This window comes from Tenrec ecaudatus, chromosome 1 (assembly GCF_050624435.1).
Source record: "Tenrec ecaudatus isolate mTenEca1 chromosome 1, mTenEca1.hap1, whole genome shotgun sequence".
Lineage (NCBI taxonomy): Eukaryota > Metazoa > Chordata > Mammalia > Afrosoricida > Tenrecidae > Tenrec > Tenrec ecaudatus.
In genome coordinates this window covers 317673578-317680925 of record NC_134530.1, presented here as the reverse complement: position 1 = coordinate 317680925, position 7348 = coordinate 317673578, and positions in this window count along the sequence as shown.

Sequence of the window (7348 nt, the reverse complement as noted above, 5' to 3'; positions counted from 1 at the left end):
AAAATTCATAAACAACATAGCCATCTGTCTCCAGCACCTGTCTCTGTATTTCTCAGTAGTGTAACACAGAGAAAGCTGCCCTAGGCTGAGCTTGATGAACCTGCCTGTTCCTGGACGTCTTGGGAGGCTTTGCAGGGGGAGGTGCTCACCTCTGTGCCTGCCTCCTGCACTCTTAGGCAAGGGGGCCCACCTTCTGTGTATGACAGTGAGGAATTCCTCCTGTGTCAGGTGAGCTGTGCACAGGAGTCAGGCACCAGCCAATGAGGCCCATCTCAGGGCAGGGAGAGAAGAGTCAGGTGCCAGCTTGTGGAGCCAAATAACTATGAAGTGAACGAAGTCTCTTTGTCAGAGGCTGAGGGGTGAAGGATGCCTCTGTTGAGGAAGGAAAATGGAATCAGAGCTTGGGACCCCTTCCTTCTCTAGGGGACGAGTCTCTGGATGGCGCAGAGGGTTAACACTCAGGCTGCTAACTGAAAGGCTGGAAGAAGCACCCTGTAAGAAAGGTCTGGTGATCCACTTTTGAAAAGCCAGGCACTGGGGAGCACAGGTGTACTCTGACCCACATGGCTTTCCCAGGGCTGGGGGTTGACATGACAGCAACAGGTTAGCTACAGTGACCGTCCTGTTGGTGTAGGCACTGACCTCAAAATGTTACATTCTGTAGTTGGGTGATGACCTTGTCTCAGTGGATAATTGCCTGCGCCAAGAGAGTTATTGCTTTGTTGTGGCGGACGCCAAATTCAGGTCTCTCGAGCAAAGAAAATTTATGTGATGAATAAGAATTTTCTGTAAACTTTCCCCCAAGGCCACAGAAAAGAAGTTGAAAGGAAAAAAAAATCAGAGTATTAATAAGGGAATATAGCATACCGATCTAAGGAGCCTTAGCGGAGTAGTGGAGGATGTGCTGAGCTGCTAGCTGCAAAGTCAACAGTTCAAACCACCAGCTGCTCTTGAGGAGAAAGATAATTCTTTCTGCTCCCGTAAATATTTACAGCCTCTGCAAACTAAAGGAATAGTTCAAGCCTGTCCTACAGGGCCATTGTGAGTTCAATCAACTCAATCGCAGTGTAGTTACTTGTTTTTTTGTTTTTGCTATTAATATTTATGCATTAATATTAATACTAAGGCACCCAGCCTTAGTTCCACTGATTTCTGACTTGCTAAGTGGAAGGCTTATTAACAACCTGCCTTATGCAGGTGACCTAACCTGCCTGCTGAAAGTGATGAGGACTCGAAGCACTTGCTCATGAAGATCAAGGATCATGGCCTTCACTATGGATTAAAACTCAATATAAATAAAACTAAAACCCTCACAACTGGACTATTAAGCAATATCACGATGACTGGAGAAAAGATGGAGGCTGTCAAGAATGTCCTCTGGCTTAGATCCACAATCAATGTTCACGGAAGCAGCAGTCAAGAGATCAAATGATGTATCTGTCAATCTGCTGCACACGACCTCTTAAAAATCTTGAAAAACAAGGATGTTACTTTGAAGACTACGAATGTCTGACCCAAGCTAGGGCACTGTCAATTGCCTCATAGGCATGTGAAGGTCGGTCATTGAATAAGGAAGACTGAGGTAATTAGCTTATTGTGCCAACCTGGTCGATAAACACATGTGGGTGAATTGAAGGGCGGAGAGAAAAATGGGTCAGTGAGCCTCGCCTTTCTAGTTCTCAGGTCTCTTGCATTGTGATGGTCAGACCAGGGTGCAGCTGCCTTAGCCAGATCCCTCCTTTGGCTGGCAAGGCTCACTTCCTGCAAGACATCCCCAAGGAGAAGCCATATGGACCTACCCCGATGCAACCATGGGTGCTGGAGCAGCCGTGTGGAGACCGCTGCAAGCGCTGAGATGCTTACACGTTCACTGACTCAGCTTCCTCCTGCAGTCAGCATCATGGCATATGTTTTGTGAGATGGAGGAGGACTTAGTGGATTGGTGTGGGACATATGGGCTAATGTTGGACTTGTGGGCTTGGGCAGCACTGGGTTGGGATGTTTTCTTGATGCGCGCTTACCCTTTATATAAAACTCTCTCTTATACATATGAGTTTCTGTGGATTTCTTTCTCTAATGTCCCCAGACTGACACAAAGACTGAAGCAAAATCCGCACACTAGAAAACTATGGTGCTGAGGAAGAATATTGAAAGTGCGACAGACTGCCCAAAGGACAAACAAATCTGTCTCGGATGAAGTACAGCCAGAATGCTCCTTACGGGATAGGGTGATGAGACTCTGTCTCGTGTACCTTGGACTTTATGTTGTCAGCCGAAGGACCTCATGACTGATAAAGTAGAAGGGCCGTGAAAGAGAGGAAGGCCCTTGATGATACAGATGGGCTCCAGTAGGAACGTGAAGGCAGCTGCAGAGGGAGAGATTCCCCGGACCCTCCTTATGAGACGGTCACAAGCACAAGGAGTCACCATCAGGTGGTGACCTGATAGACTGGTTGAATACCACCTCTCTACTATTATTTATCTTAAGGTTGACATAAAACTATGTAAGTACCACAATCTACTGTGAAGCATCAGCACAGTGCTACTGTGACACCCCTGGCCCTGGGGTCGGCCAGACCCAGAGGGACTCCATAGCAAATGGTTTATGGGTTACCTGACCTATGTTCATAGGAGAGGCCTGAGTGATACACAGACAATGAGCCACGGAAAAGGTGCACAGGAGGAAGGGGTGGTGAGGCTCCCTGACTAAGCGTCCATGGAGAAGGACAGGATTTGCCTAGTGTCCATGCTCACATTAAGGCTTTATCTTGTTTCTCTGGGAACTGACCTTGGAACTCGCAGAGTCCCAGTACAGCATCCCTTAAGACCTCAGACCGGCCCTGGACTTCGCCATGGTCCCAGAGCCCCTCAGAGGTCATTGCTGTGGAATGGACCCCAGCTCATGGTGCCCACCTGAGTGTCAGGATGGAACTTCATTTCATAGGGGCTTCAATGGCGGCTTAAAAACAACAACAACAACAACACACACACACACACACACACACACACACACACACACACACACACACAGGAGTCTTCTTTCAAGAGCCCTCCTTATTGACTTTCAGTGAGTACTTCAGCGTGCTGATATTTTGTGCCACCCAGAGAAGCCATGCAGCTTTTCAGAAATAGCCTGAACCCACACAGATGCAAACAGTCATCGAGACAGCCTCTTCTGTGCTTTCTGAAGATGGTGGAGAGGGTGACGGGGTGACAGGGGATTTACTTGTGACAGCTTCTGCTCAGGTTTCTGCTACACAGAAGTGGAATTTCGGATGAAGGACATCAAAGAACCAGATTGGGGTGTTTAGTTATTTTTTTTTTTTTTGCAGCTAGGGGAGGAAAAACAACCCCTCCCATCAGATCTATTGTCAATGACTTCTTTGCTTTCGGGTTACATAGCGTACTGGAGAGCATTTCAATTCCGGGATCTGGATGCTGGCCCTTTTGAATCTGGAGACTGGCCCCTTTTCACTGAGAGAAAACCTCATTCTGTTCCATTTTGCAATCAGGTCAATAACTGCTGTGGGGGTGGGGGTGGTACAGAGCCTGGGGGGTGGGCTCTCCTGCAGAGACCAGTGAGCCAGGAAATGGTACGTTCATCATCCCACGTGGCCGGTGCCCGGCTCCATCCGGTGGACAGGTACCTCATCATCTCCACCGAGGCCACACGGGCTCATGATACATTTCCCTGCTTCTGGAAGGTTCTCCTTGGGTTCCAGACAGAATGATAAATATCCCTTTGAGCCAACCCTAAAAGACGGAGGAGACAAATATATCTTGTTCATGGGAAGCAAACCTGTGGACATATTATAAGCCTTCACTTAGGCTTAAGTAACATACAAACACACATATGTATATAAGGTATATACAATATATAGTACATACATGCACACTTTCTCAAAAGCAAAAAGAAAGTCATAGCGACTGGAATATTATGGGAAAGCTTTGCTTACATGCTTTTCATAAGCAAAAGAGAAGAAAACACTCAGGGATTTCAAAAAGTTCATGGAAAAACATCCCATTATCTTTTATTTAAAATTTTTCATGACAAATGATTTTGTTTCACAGCAAATAATCCACATTTTTAAAATTCACACAAAGAAACATTTATGGACAATTTATTGTACATTTATCAGTGCATATAGCAACGCTTCTGTGAACAATTAGGATTATATTGTATAGACAGCTCTATAATAGCTTTTTAAGAATTAATATGTTGTGAGGATTAGGTAAACTGACGTATAAATAAGCTTTCAACACACTGCTTAGTTAAGAGTATCCACAAAATAAAAGGTCATTGTTCTTAGTAATCTGGTTATCGTTGTTACTGAGGAGCTCTGTTGGTACAGTTGGTTGACACACTAGGCTGCTACCCTGAAGGCCAGCAGTTCGAAATCACACACCACACCCCAGGAGAAAGAAGAGGCTTTCTACTTCCATAAAGAATTATGTGGTGACAAAACCATTCCCCTGTCTGTCACAAATCAGGCCTTTTTTTGTCACACATTGTTACACAATCTTTTCATAACCTCTAAATAGAAAGCTTGGTGAACAGTCTGACCTGGTGGAAAGAACTCCAAATGCACCATTCCCCTCTCATCAAAACAAAACAAACGAACATCGTCTTGATCTTCGATTTCACTTGACGAGCATTTTGGGGGGAAAGGTAAGGAAGGCATCTTCCACTGGCTTCATTGGTCTGTTCTTTAGGGACTTGAAGAAGAACACCATGTCTCCTCAGCAGTAATGGCCTTGAGGAAAAGTCTGGGTCACTTCCGAGCTGTTCTTTCATAGCACAGCATGTCTCCACTCGATACTCTTTTTCCTGACCAGTCAGCGCCTGAAGCACAAATTCCCAAATCTTCCATTAAAATTCGTTGAACCGAGCTCCAAGATGGTCCAGATAACTTCCCCATCTCTTCAGTGGTCCATTGCCGTTGGTCTTCAAGCACAAATGCACGAACATTGTAGACATTTTTGTACGTTCGGGGAGTTGATGGACAGGCAGAACGAGGTTTGTCATCAATCGACATTTCACCTTTTTTGAAATAAGGAAGCCACTTGTACACTTGAGTTTTCACCATAGCGCTGTCCTTGTAAACTGTGTTTAACATGACAACAGTTTCTGCAGCATTTTTCCTGAGCAGGAAACAAAATTTCACAGGCACACGCTGTTCTCTTAAAGTGGCCATCACAGACAACGAGGTTTGAATGAAAGTGCTTTTTACGAAAAAAATCACTGTGACCAGAGAGAACCTTCCCAGGCGACACCACTGGATGCTCAAACTCAGAGCAAGTTGCTTGATGCTCACCTAGGGGGGGAAATGTGTACTATGAAAACTCTGCCCAGGGAAACTTTTCCTGTTTTTTGAGGGGTGTTTACACACACACACACATACACATATACATACATATACACATATACATATATATGTACATATATTAAGTTCATTGGAATAGCATTGTTGAGTCAAAGGTTCTTGTTCATCAAACAACTGTGCATTGGGTGTTTACTATTGATCAGAAACCTCCGCAGGAAGCAGAAATAACAAGGAGAGAGGCCGGAAGATCAGAATTGAAACACCATTCAAGAGATGGGATAACATGAAAGCAAGGAAGCAAGTGACAGTAAAACATAAGGAAGATTTCCCCTGCTCTGCAAAAACCCAAAGCAAACAAACACCCACTCTACTTCTTTGTAGAGCTTGCCCTAATCAAGTTTGTACTCCAGGGAGGGAGATAAATAATTAAGGGATTGTAGGAAAGTCACAGAAAAGCAGAATCAAATGGCCATTAAACCTCTGAAAATATGCTCAGCCTCTTCAGGAGGGAAAGCAATGCAAATTAAAGTAGCAATGTGCTGACACTTCCCACCCATTAGATTGACAACATAAACCACCCAACAAAAAACACTTAGTGCCAGCCAAGCTATGAAAGAGAAGGATGCTTATTTCGCTGGCTGAAATGTGAGCTATTGTAACCTGGAAAGCAACCTGGCCCTGTCTACACAAGCGAACATGCTCATATACTCTAGCTCAGTACTCAAGGTACTTCACCCTATACAAGCTGTACTTAAGGATAAATGCTCCTACATGTTGCAGTTTTGCCTATAGTGTAAACAATGAAGCCATCAGGCAAAAGAGAAACTATGATGCAGTTACATAAGGGAATTTAATGGTTTATTGTTTGTTGGATGATATTATCCCATATATGCAATATTGTCTCTATTTTATATGTGCACAAAGGGATTAGGGGGACAGACAATGAGACAATGAGAATTAGGCTATGCATGATATACCACTTTTTAAATGTTACAGAATAACAAACAGGTATGCTTCCTTGGACAATAAAAGTAAGCCAATAAGCCCTAATATTCACAAATACATATGTATAAACCATATATGAGTATATATGCATATTTGTTGAGCAAATAGGCAGAGAAGCTGGATTCGATGAAGAAGATGCAGCTTCAAACTTGGAGGAAGGCTTATTAACAACCTGTGACACGCAAAGGCCACAATTTTGCTTGCTGAAAGTGAAGAGGAGTCGAAGTACTTGCTGATGAAGGTCAAGGATTATGGCCTTTAGTATGGATTACAATTTAATATAAAGAAATCCAGAACCGATAGACAACATCATGGTACATGGAGAAAAGAATGAGGCTGTCAAGGAGTTCATCTTGCTCGCATCCACAATCAATGCTCATGGAAACAGACGTCAAGATCTCGAGTGACACATTGCACTGGGTAAATCTGCGACACTGACTTCTCTAGAGGGTTGAAAAGCAGGTAGGTTCCTTTGAGGGCTAAAGTGCACCTGACCCAAGCCATAGTATACTCAGTCTCCTCATACTCCTGTGAAAGTTGGATGTGCTGTCAGAAGAGACCCGGCCCTAGAGAAGGACATCATGCTGGGTAAGCAGAGAGGCAGTGAAGAAGAGGAAGACCCTCCAGGAGATAGATGGACAGACAGTGGTTCCAATACTGGGTTCAAGCATGGGAACCCCATGGGGATGGTGCAGGACCAGGGAGTGTTTTGTTCTGATGTGGTTAGGATCGCTCTGGGTCAGAACCAAGGGGATGGCACCTAACAGCAACATGTCTATATGAATATGCATATGTGTCTATGAGTCAGATTTGAGCAGGCGGCATGTGAGTTTAGTTTTTTCTTTTATTGTATGCGTCTACATGTCACAAATGTCTAGATCTGTATAAAATATATATATGCTCCTGATAAGAGGCAATGTAAGGACAGAGGCTAAACAGGCTATTAATATTGCTTCCTAAAGGGAGTTGGGGGTGTTTTTTCTTTCTATTCCATGTATTTATTACTTCTACAAAATATC